This window comes from Papaver somniferum, unplaced genomic scaffold, assembly GCF_003573695.1.
Source record: "Papaver somniferum cultivar HN1 unplaced genomic scaffold, ASM357369v1 unplaced-scaffold_131, whole genome shotgun sequence".
NCBI lineage: Eukaryota > Viridiplantae > Streptophyta > Magnoliopsida > Ranunculales > Papaveraceae > Papaver > Papaver somniferum.
Window position 1 is genome coordinate 5,543,311 of NW_020622270.1, and position 12,619 is coordinate 5,555,929.

The 12,619-nt window shown below is 35.8% G+C and overlaps 1 long non-coding RNA gene across 2 annotated transcripts; it reads right to left on the reverse strand.

The window, feature by feature from the left end:
• Window positions 1–1,880: 1,880 nt before the first annotated feature.
• Window positions 1,881–4,994, reverse strand: LOC113332574. 2 transcript variants are annotated; one of them, XR_003351606.1, is made up of 5 exons: window positions 4,576–4,994; window positions 4,375–4,481; window positions 3,724–3,822; window positions 3,322–3,518; window positions 1,881–2,256 (listed from the first exon to the last, which is right to left on the reverse strand). It is a non-coding gene; the product is annotated as an uncharacterized LOC113332574 (long non-coding RNA). The 2 variants fall into 2 exon arrangements; XR_003351605.1 differs by having other exon boundaries at window positions 3,724–3,795; window positions 4,576–4,993.
• Window positions 4,995–12,619: the final 7,625 nt, after the last annotated feature.

Consider the following 12,619-nt stretch of genomic DNA (forward strand, 5'->3'; position numbering starts at 1 on the left):
ACATACAACAATGTCTTCATTTGATTCTAATGAAGATTTGGAAATCACCAAAGCTTGGTAAGCGGAAACTCGAGTTAGACATGAGTCCTCCGTAAGGGTGGATGTCGTAACGTTTTGGGCTAGGGTACACAACAAATTTAGGCAAGAGTTTGGGAATCCTAATGGAAGAAGTGTTCAACAAGTCCATGATAGGCACTTAGTCATCTAAAATGCAATACTCGCTTTTTTAGCTCTCCAACCCCAGATTTTCAACGCTACCAACTTCAACTTGTCCATTGAACAATTTGTAAGTATGTTTGTGGTTTATTTTACGTGATCCATATTGTTTGATCTTCCTAATAAACACCACTAACAAATTAAGTTTGTGTTTTTTTTTGTAGCATGAAGCCGTGAAAGCTCGCTACTTGGAGGAAAAGGGGGAAGCATTCGCATTCGATGCAAGCTATGAATTCATGGTCTCCAAAATCCCGGAGTATGCCCCGGACTTCATGCATCCCGGAGATGAATGGGATTCCTCCAACGAAGATTGATGGTTTTAATGTAGGTTTTGTGGGTAGATCTCTATGTAAACCCTCACGAGACTATAACTCGTCCACTAGGGTCGCCTAAGGATTCAAAGGCTTGATGCACATGCTAAGTGCATAAGTTTTTTCCGTCGAAAATGAGTTAGGTTTTATGTTTCAATCAATGTAGTAACCAAAATTACATGAATAAAGTGAATTACATCTTCCCATATTCTGTTTTCTGTTTGGTATAAGTACAGGTCAGCAAGGTTAGAAATCCTTAGCATGCCGACTACAGGTCAGCCGACAGTGTTATAAGTTATATGCATGCCGACTATATGATAGCCGGCATTGTAGGAAATATTTACATGTCCATCGTAAGATTGCTGGCCCAAGTTAGTCGGCGTAATCTTCATTCAAAGATCATTCCGGCCTAAAAAGGGTCGGTATTTTCTTCATCCAAGGACCATGCCGGCTATACTTGGTCGGCATATTATTAAAATGTCGACCATGCCGGGGAAACATAGCCGACACCTTTCCTTTCATATTTTCAAAACTAAATTTTTTTAATCGAAATCGAACTCATAAGACATATAAAAGGTCTAATCTACTAAATTCTCATTTTCAAAATTTTAATCAAAATTCAGTTAATTAACCTAATCAGAATTTTTAGTGTTAATTAAACAATGGCATATTACCATTTAGAAAATACAAGGTTAAGGGGTGGCTTCTTTTACTTCACAATGTCTTGGGTTTTGTCTCATTAGGTATACCCCAATTAATTTGAGTATACACCAATCAAGCCAGGATAAATGAATAGCCTTGAGACTAGAGATAATTATTTTAGCAATGTCATTAATTTATCGAGTTAAAATTTAGCTAATGCAAACCTAATTGGGACCATAAAATTTTATTATTTTATTATTCAGAAAGGGGTTGGTGCTCAGCTTCACTAGTCCAAAAGGGGCTATAAATGATAAATGAAGTATGTTATAAAACACGATTTCATGATTTTTATCTGTTATTCGAACCGTTATTTATTTGGTGTGACTCTTTATAAATGACAAATAAAGAATGTTATTAAATATGACGAATAAAATTTGTGACTTAAAATCACATACATAATCTATTATTAAGTATCATGGTCATTGTACGTAAAATAAAATAACGGTTAATATCTGTCATACTTAAAGAATTTAATACCACCGTAATTGTATGTTAAATTTAATGACGGCTAATATCCGTCATAAGGGAGGTTCCGTCACTTTCTGGTATAACTGAAATTCGTTGAGATTCAGATTTAAATTCATTCAAATCTGGTGTATCTGAAACTGATTTTGGTGAAATCAATTAGTCCGCTAAAAAAAAAAATTATAATTTCAGTTGAATGTGAAATTGATTTTATTAATTATCCAACATGACATCGAAGAAAACAAAATCTTCAAATACAAATCCAAAGATAAATAATACATATTGGAAATTAGAACTGAATTCAATCTACATCCGCCTTGCCACTCTAATTTACATAAGCTTTTGGCCAGTTATCATGTCACCTCTTGAAACATCCCCAACTAATACATCATCTCTATCGCATAACATCGCCCTTGGATCAATGATTTCATCAATTATGCATTCATAGTTGCCATCAATCACAGCTTTTCACCATCAACATATATAGATGCTGCCAGTCTTTTCCTTAAGTTCCTCAAAATCAGAGACCAAACGTCAATGTTCTTGCTGGGACTCCAGTATCCTATACAACAAGAAGTTAGTTTTAAGATATCATAAACTCTATCTCCTAATTTGAGTCAAACTTAAATGACATAAGTTCAAAGGCCCAATGAACTGTAACTGACAACTTACATACACAGTAATGAGTGAGGTTTCTTAACAATGACTACATAGTATAATGCAGAAGCCCCCCAAATCTTAAATGCATGACTGAGTTTTATAACCTGTGACACTTGTGATGAGGATATCATCAACACAGGTACCCATTCCTTGACTCTTATACTTCTGAAACTTGTCCAGTTTGTGATGCCAAAGATAGGAATGAGCTAAGGGACCAATACCAATACCACAGAAAGACTGAATGAACTTTAACTGACAATTTGACATACACGGTAATGAGTGAGGTTTCTTAACGAGGACTCCATATGTAGTGAACTCACTACAAATTGGTTTATCAGGAACATAGTGAATCTCTAAGGATAGAGATGATTTGGGATAGGTAGAAGAAATTAGAGGATTAGGGGAAGAACTAGACGAATTAGAGGGATAACAAGAAGAAGACATTGGAGACAAGAAGTTGCAGAGCAATTAAGGAAGAAGATGAAGTTTACATTATTCATTAGCTAGCTCACAAAATATAGCTCGTTTGGATAATATAGCCGGCTTACTACTCTCGACTATATGAGTACCTAAACTACCCTCCAGATAACAATAAACCACCACATATATCCCAGCCCAGGTACATGACACCATATAATGTAGAAGCCCCCCAAATCTTGCTTCATCAGATAGTATTCAAACCACAAAGCAATAGAGTATTCAGAAATCTCACTCTTTATGCAAGTAAAATCAAGAAATCATAGAGCATAAGTACATAATTTCCATTAATCTTGGATATAAGATTGAAGGTTCTTACGTGTTCCCCTCTAATACATGGACAATACTATTAATTAAGGATTAATATGGACTAATATATGAGAGACATACTGGCTGTTAACAACCTGTAAAGTTCAGGACATGCATCATAGTTTTCAATAAGTAGACCATTTAAATTTCTGAATTTCAGTAGTGTAGGTACTAGTGTTACCTGCTGATAAGAGCTATTAGGGATATGATCATGTACTCCAGTATTGTATTTCTGTCTATCAGCATATCCAACTGCGCTTCTAAAAATTCGTTTTTGTACTTCTCTTTCCGCACATTGTCACTTCCTGCAACTGGGCCTTTATATATTTTAGAAACACGAGTTCCACGTATGTAAACCGTTCGATCAGCGCCAAATATCTATCCATATATATGAAGCAAACTCAGATTCATTGTAATTTACAAAACAATCAAAGATAGAAAAAAGAACCCATTATCTGTACAATTAGAGACACAAAACAATCGCAAACCAAATAAGTTAACACTAGTATAAGAAATCCACATAATCACTATACCATCCAATATCAAAATTCAAGAATCATGTAACAACAAATTCACCACTAACCATGGTAACAGCGTCGGTGCCCAAACACTTCCGTGCTGAAGGATCCAGATCATATGCCTCTTTCACTAATGCCTGCACATCAACGGAAGCCAACTATAGCTGCAGACCAATCACACCCATTAAAAAATCTATAAATTCTCCAACAACGATAGCACCTTTGACATATAAAAGACACTCAAATTTCAGATTTGTTAAACAAATTTCATGTTCCACTAAGAACAGAACTTCAATTTAGAAAAACAAGAGAACCGAGCACACACTAAGCATAGAACATAGCACCAATCAAGTTCCACTAATTATATTTAAGCACATTAAATGGAAACATTATAAATAGTAGTCCTCGCTTCAACCAAAAACAGGAGAACTGAGATCTATCATGGATTTTCAAATCCCAATCCAAGATTTACCAATTTACGTATACATCAATATGAAAATTTCCTTAACCTTATAAATTAACTAAAAACAAAGAAAATAAAACCTTAAAAATAACTTCAAAATAGAACCCTGGGTTTCGAATTAACTGCATTCATCCATTTCTAACCGAAGTAAAACAAGTCTAATGCCGATGATAAGAGAATTGAGAAACTAGACCTAGAACTCAACAACACAACACCAAAACATACAAGCTGGGAAGAAAGTAAGAAATCAAACCTTCGAGATGGAGAAAGAGAGCCTGATGGAGGAAGAGAGATCACTTTATCAAGCATTAAAGTGTAGCGATAGGTTTGGCCTATCAATAGTAAATCGATATGCCGTTTCTGTCAAAATTCACAAAGCCCCCTTGTCAATTTATCACCATTTTGGCGTAGTAATAAAGAATAAATGAAAAATCGAAGGTTCGGAGATCATTACCTTCTACTTCTATGGAAATACAACAAAATCAAAGTAGGGTTTCAGAAGGTAAAACGAAGATTAGGTTCGTGATACCGTATGAACAACTATGGGTTGAGAAGGTAATGAAAACAGGTAAAATTGTGCGTGCGTTCTGAGTGATTCAGGGTTAGGGTTTGGTAATATTCAGTCGTATAAACTCTGAAGAGTAAGAAAACTCAATAACTCCCTCTTCAACTTTTATAAACCTCTGAATAATACGATTGAAAAACAAACCAACGAAATAAAGAAAATAATTTAGGGGAAATCTGCCAAAAGCTTCGCACATAATAGAGGAGAAGAGAAGAAGATGAAGAAGAAAAAAAGAGGCGCCGCGCAGTTAGGTTAGAGAAGAGGATGAGGAAGCAGAGCAAGAGATAAATTGGGTCTGAGGGTCTGAGATAAAGTTAGGTGTGAAAACCGACCAGAAAAGAAAATTCATGGCAACTATGCCGGTGGCTAACCATTTTCAAACTTATGTATTGTACGTGGTTAGTCGTTGTTGGGTACGTGGTTAGCCGCTGGTTGGTTGGCATATATAAACCTAATTTATATGTCGGATATATTATGTGATTTTGTAGTTCATTGGTAAATCACACGCCTAGTAAATTATCAGGTTTGAGAATGACAGATTTTTTGTGTTAAATGAAGGGTCCCACTATTTTCGTGTTATATAACGGAATTTATTTGTCAAATTTTAATCTCGTAATTAATCTGTCATTTAAAAACGTGATTAATGTCCCTTTCTGGACTAGTGCTTCTTGCTAGGCTACCAACTAAAGTTCTGTGTGAATCTCTTTTGTAATGATTTTCTACTATAAAATAGAAAATAAATGAACTAATAATTTATCAGAGATTTATTTATCCTCGCGTTTTTAGGGGCCACTCAAAAGGAATTAGGGGCCAAGATTTTATACCCAGCCAAGGGCACTAGTTAAAGGATACCCTATAGGATATTGAAGTTACCTAAATACCCTTCCAGTAATAAAACCTAAAAACTTAAAAACCTTCCATTTTCATTTCAAAATGAGTTTCACTTCTTCTTCTTCTCCTCCTCTCTACTCCCGAATGTGGATGAAAAAAAATTTCCCTCGTTTTTCAATTCAACTCATCGTCGTCGTGAATCGTAAAATCAAAACATCGTCGATTCGTTTTTTCAACGATGTCTACAAAAGATAAATCCCTAGGACCTAGAACTAAATACGTTGCTCGCGGTATCGATCCAAATATTGGAATTCTCGCAAGAAATAAAGAAATTGTTGCTGAAAATGACGAAGAACGCGAAGAACGCGATGAACAAGATGCCGAGGATGTAATTGGCGGCGGCGAATCTGATAGTCAAACACTCCGGCAACTTCAAATGGCCCCAATTAGGTAAGATTTCGTCAATTTCTGGGTTTATATCTCTTTAAATCGACGAATCGCTAAAAAAAATTCTACGGTTTTCTGAAAATTTCCAGATTTGGGAGATATTTATGTCTCTTAAACTTCCGAATATAGTCGTGTTCTTCATTTCTGAAGAACATCGACAATATTCGGGAGATAGTTGTATATGTTTACTCCAGAATACGTTAGGTCATTTCTTCCTGAATATATTGATGTTGGTACATAGTATTCAGATATTCATCTATTAACGAATATATATACATGATGAAAAATTCTGAAAACTGTGATTTAGGAAAAATCCCATTTTGGGGCCAGTATTTATTCGTAAGGAAATATATTGTGTTATACTTCCGATTATACAAGATGAAAGTGTTATAGTTTCTGAACTCCAATTGATGAATATTCGGTAGCACATATATTTTTTTATCTTCCGATTTTTTTGTATTTGGGAAACAAATACATATTCTTACTTTTGAATGTATACATTCGGCTGTTATTTGTGTACTTTGTCTTCTGATTGTTTAGTTTGTAAACATTGTTCCTTTTTTTGTTGTTTAGACAAAGTCGAGCTAAGCAAGCTTTAAAACCAGAAGACTTAGGGCCTCGTCGAGAAGGGAGTAAGAAAGTGACAGCTAGTGCTACAAGAGAAAGGAGTGCCAAGGCTAATTCAAGTGCTCAACAAAGTGTAGAACCACAAGGCAGTGAACAAGGTGTGCAACCAAGTGCTCAACAAGCCACTCAAAAAGATGTAGAACCAACTGGTCCACAAGGCAGTGAACAAGTTGGGCAACCAAGTTCTCAACAAGGTGTAGAAGCAACTGGTCCACAAGTTACATCCCACCATGAAATTGAACCAATTGATCAAGTGCCAACAGTACAAGAAGAAGGTCAACCAAGTGGTACCCAAAAAGCCAAAAAAACCAACAAAGGAGAAGCAGGTGAAAAAAAGGATATTGCTAAGAAAGGAAAACATCTTGTCCCTGAGCATTTGAAGGTGAAGAATATTCCAGCAGGTAAAATCCTTGGGCTACCGGTGGATGGAGGAAAATTGCTATTTGGATACAAAGACTCCTGGGCCAAAGAAATATACGAAACCGAGGTAATAATAATCGTATCCTATTTGTTCTATCGTAATAGTTGTCTTAAGAGTTTTTGTATTTACTTTAAACATTTTTCGTGTGTTTAATAGTACCATCAAGATGCGGTTCGTCTACTCAAACCCACCGCCGCACCAACAAAAATGCTTGATCGGACTTTATCCGGTGAATGTGAAAGGTTCAGACTATTATAGCCAACTCGGGGTTAGCTGTTGTTGCCGAGAATTCATATTTGGAACATAATCGTGTGGCTATATCTTCATTTGTGGAGAGATTGTATCCTGAGACCAACACCTTTCATATGCTGTTTGGGGAGATGGCGATTACCCTTGATGATGTTCTGCAGATTCTTAACCTCCCTGACCAAGGCACAGCTGTGAAGTTCAACTACATAAAGCAATTATTTTGGGAACAACTTTATGCTCTAACTAGAAAGTTCTTAGGTTGGGATGAAAAAACATCAAGAGCAGAATTCATGAGGCATACAAGTTACAGAACTAGACAGACCAACATTAGCATTTTGATGGATATGTACCGAGGCACCTTGGATAAAGAAAAGAAAGGAACGTTAACCCTTAAGCAAGTGAACCACGCTGCCACCTCATATCTCTTTTGTGTATTGGGATGTGTCATTTTCCCCAATACTTCTGGCAACCGGATCGACGCCAACCTTATACAACTTTTGGATCCTCTCCATCAAGTCGGTGACTATTCTTGGGGAACGGCATGCCTAGCATTCTTGATGGAAGAGTTGAGAAATGCGTCGAGGCGAGGAACTAGCCAAGTTGCCGGGAACTTGGCTCTATTGCAGTTTTTTTTTTATATCTGTCAGTCCATCTATAGTAGTTATTCGGTAGACAATACATATGATGCATATTCTAAACTCTAAGCTTCTGAATATAATTTATTCGGAAATAAATAACTTAGTTTTATTTCCGAATATTTATAATCGTGACTTAATGTTCAGATTTTATTACCGAATATATAGGCCAAAGAAGTTGAGTTTACTGAACTCTAAATTATGCTTATTCGGTAGGAATATGCATATTTTTTATTACCGAATATAGTTTATTCGGAAACAAATAACTTAATTTTATTTCCGATTATTTATAATCGTGACTTAATGTTCAGATTTTATTACCGAATATATAGGCCAAAGAAGTTGAGTTTACTGAACTCTAAATGATGCATATTCGGTTGGAATATGCATATTTTTTGTTACCGAATATAGTTTATTCGGAAACAAATAACTTAGTTTTATTTCCGATTATTTGTAATCGTGACTTAATGTTCAAATTTTATTACCGAATATATAGGCCAAAGAAGTTGAGTTTACTGAACTCTAAATGATTCATATTCGGTAGGAATATGCATATTTTTTGTTACCAAATATAATTTATTCGGGAACAAATAACTTAGTTTTATGTCCGATTATTTATAATCGTGACTTAATGTTCGGATTTTATTACCGAATATATAGGCCAAAGAACTTGAGTTTATTGAACTCCAAATGATTTATATTCGGTGATTTCTAAATATAGTTATCCTCCGAATATGTGTATTCGGTTTCAATTTATGTACTTTTACTTCCGAATGTTTAGAATCCATTTCCTAATAGTTGTTTTCTTATCTATAAAGGTATGACCACTTCCCCATCCTGAACTTGGCCGGAGAGAACCTGGAGTGGCGCCAAGGTAATCGTAGAGGAAAAAAATATATCTTCCAAGACAACCGTTCTCATTCAAAAGAGCAGCAGTTGGTTCGCATGAGGGAGATTTTGGACCAAATGAAGGCCTCAGACGTATGTTTTGATCCATACAAGGAAGATCGAGCTAAAGGGCATATAAGAGTTCGGTCGGACTTGTCCCTTTATTTTGGACCGTTGTGGCACCCCACAGGATATGTGATGTATAACTCCTCTAGGGTGATGCGACAACTCGGGTATATACAACATCAACCAATGGATGAGATGAAGGATTACTACAAATTGGAGTTGGAAAAATGCTCTTCTAGTGGTGACAATCTCACGATAGTTCACTCAGGCCCACCTACAGTTCTTGATAACTGGGATAAGAGGTCTGCGTTTATTATCAACACTGGTAGACCTGTCACCCGAGGTGATGAAACTTCTCCAGGATATGTGAGTTGGTATAGGAACATATCCCATCCTTTGGTTATTCGTGAAGTTAAATCAAAGACTACTTCGGCGGGGTCCAGTTATAATTGCATCATCAAAGACAAACCAAATGATTATGATAGACTGATGCGTATTCTTAAAACATTTTTCATTTTATATTATGGATATAAATCTTAGGTAATATCCCATAACCATGTTATGTCATTATGTATAAAAACAGGTGAATAGGTTCAAGTGTGTTTCCAAAATGTTAACTGCATGCATAAGGAGCGGAGATCCCGTTCCAGTTGAGAAAATAAAAGAGGCTAGAGACCTAGTGGATAATATGGATAATGAAGATTATGAAGTTCAGTTTGGGGAGAAAAAAGGCACGAAGAAGAATCCACCCAAGAAGGTAGTATCAAAGACGGGTAAAAGAAGTCGAGCTTAAATTATCTACCGATTCTGTGAACAATTCCTTAAATTACTGTCTGATATTTGTTATAATCGGAAGTTAGTATTTATGTAATCTACCGATTCTGAGAATTTTTTCAAAGTTTGATCTCAGTATAGGAAGGTGATAATCGGAAATTAGTCTACTATTTAAATTCCCGATTATGGGAGTGTTCCAATTTCTTCAGGTTCTGAGTTCAAAATAACATTATATTTGGAAGACAAAACTATAACACTACCCACCGATTACTATATTCGGAAGACAACCCTATAACATTATCCATCGATCATTCATCTTCATCATCCGAGGGAACCAATTCCAGTAGGCCTTCCGAAAAGTTGTCCTTCATAACGCGATCCCAATCCAACATGTTGCTCTCATATTTTTTCAACCAATCCTTACAATGATTTGCTGGGAAGTAATCCGTCCAACCACCCAACGGAGTTAATGGGAAATCTCTCTTTACTCTTAAACCGATAAAATGCATGTCATTCACAAATGCCATAACAATTCTTCTATTTTTAACCGATTCATCGCAAACCGTCCTTGTAGGTGTAAACGTAAAAGACTGTCCATACTTAGGAGGAACAAAGAAATGTACCACGCATTTCAAAACGTCCGCTAAGAGATATCCACATTTAGTCATTGTCATCCAATACTTGGATCCGATTGTCTTCAATCCCTTTCGGCATTTTACACGCGCAACTAAGTCTTTGAACTATAGTTCTTTGTCGTGTCTATCTCCTTGCTTCATCATTCCCATATAGAAATCCTTGTCCTTTATTAGTTGTACTGCCATCCTAGTTCTTAAATATTTCCATTGGGTGACATCTTCGTTGACCGACTCGTCGAAGTGAGCAATTTGTTCCGTAGCAACGAGAAACCCACAATTTTCATCCCCATCAACCTCGTCGGTGGACAAAACAAATGGAACAATGATTGGAGGGAGTTGTTTCATATACTCTTCTATAATTGTATACGATGATCGGATTGGTCTTCCATGAAAATCCCTAGGACAACGAAGAGTACCATACTTCTCCTTTATAGTCATCATTTCCGTTGGTTGTGTTTGTTGCGAGTCGCTCATTTTATCAACAACAATAGAGCTAGCTTGGGTCTCCATACATAATCGGAAGATAAAAATATGGTAAAACTGCCGAATACAAAAAATCAGAAGATAAAGTAATTAATATTCCTCCGTTTTTCAAAGAACAAAAAATTTTACAAGTTCGCGAAAATTTTATTTTGGGGCCATTCGGTAGACAATGTACTCTATATAACTGCCGAATGTAGATATTTTTTCAAAGAAGAATTTCAATTTTTACAAGTTTGGGAAAATTTTATTTTGGGGCCATTCAGTAGAAAATATACTCAAAGAAACTTCCGAATGTAGATATTTTGGGAAATTAATTTGGGGTTTTCGCATATTTTGGGGACATTCGGTAGAAAATATACTCTATATATCAACCGAATGTATATATTTGGTACTCGGTACGTTGTATTCGGTAGATATGTAGATACATTATCTACCGATTCTGGATAGTTCATGGCATTCAATGCATGCATTAATCGGGTTTTCTTGTTTACAAACACATTCAAAGTGGGTATTTGAGTTTCTTAACACAATACCTGTATGTTTGATGCATCATTAGTTTCTATCTCGGGTGATTCTCCGTTTTCTTCCGTGAAAGAGTCGTCTAGGGTTTCCTCTCCACAAAACTTTGGATCATTCAACATATATCCCAAATCGTCTTCTCTAAATGGTCGCGAAGCTTCAACATTATGTTCTTCACGATGATTCTCAGATTCTTCTTTGTATCCATCCATTTTTGTTGATTATTAAAAAAAAATGGTTCTTCCCTTTTTTTCTTCTTCTTCTCTGTAACTCAAAAATAACAACAAATGAAAACAATGGAACAAATTGCATCCAAATACTACACTGACGACAATCGGAAGCAATATTATTATTTTATCTACTGAATGCATTCGGTAGATAAAAAACTTATAATATCTACCGAATATGTAAGGGCAATTTCGCCATTACGATTTACGCGAGATAAGGGCTGGCTTCAATTTACGTTAGGGTGACCCTATTTTGTTTTATTGTTGGCCCCTAATTCCTTTTGAGTGGCCCCTAAAAACGCGAGGTTATTTATCGACAATCTCCTATATAGCAATGGAATTTTATTTCTATTGTTACCTTGTTGGAGTATTATTCAATTCTCACACGTTTCCGTAATTAAATTTTATGTTAGCATAGATATTTATTTCATATGGTAATAATAATCGCACCCCATTTACTGCTCGATTCTCACATGTTTCAAAAGATCTGCAAAATATATTGTTTCTATTCATAGAATTCAAAGACATTTTTTCCATATCTTTTAGGTTGGATTTTGAATGGATTCATAGGAACCAAAAATCTATTTATGGATATTAGTTAGATTCGCATTCGCATCGAAAAAAAGAAAAAAAAGACGCATTGCCGTTTTAAACACAAAAAATGCCTTTAAAACAGATTTATTTGCATAATTAGGTTATTACAAATCGAACGGTCCGGATTTTATTAAAGTCGTGTAAACGGCGTGTAAGAATTTTGCTAAAATTTTAACCAATCAGGATCATGAGTTTCGTCGATACCCGACATAAAAAGATGGTGAACGCCATCGTGCAATTTGGAGCATGAGATCCAATCAATTCCATTCAAAATTTGCGGCTACGAAATGTGTGATGGCTAACTTGTTTTTCAGCCAATCAAGAGTGATGATTCCGTTCATCGGCTAATAGGAAGGGCGATAAGCGTAACTCTTAACATGGAGTGAGAGGTGGAATTGAGTTTTTAGGTTGTTTATCTCACCCATACCTAACATTTACTTGTCCATTGAAAGCATGTTCAAGACATATTGAGCAATTGACCAATTTTCTCTAAAGAATATATACTACCTCCGGCAATCCATGACCTAAACTGATTCA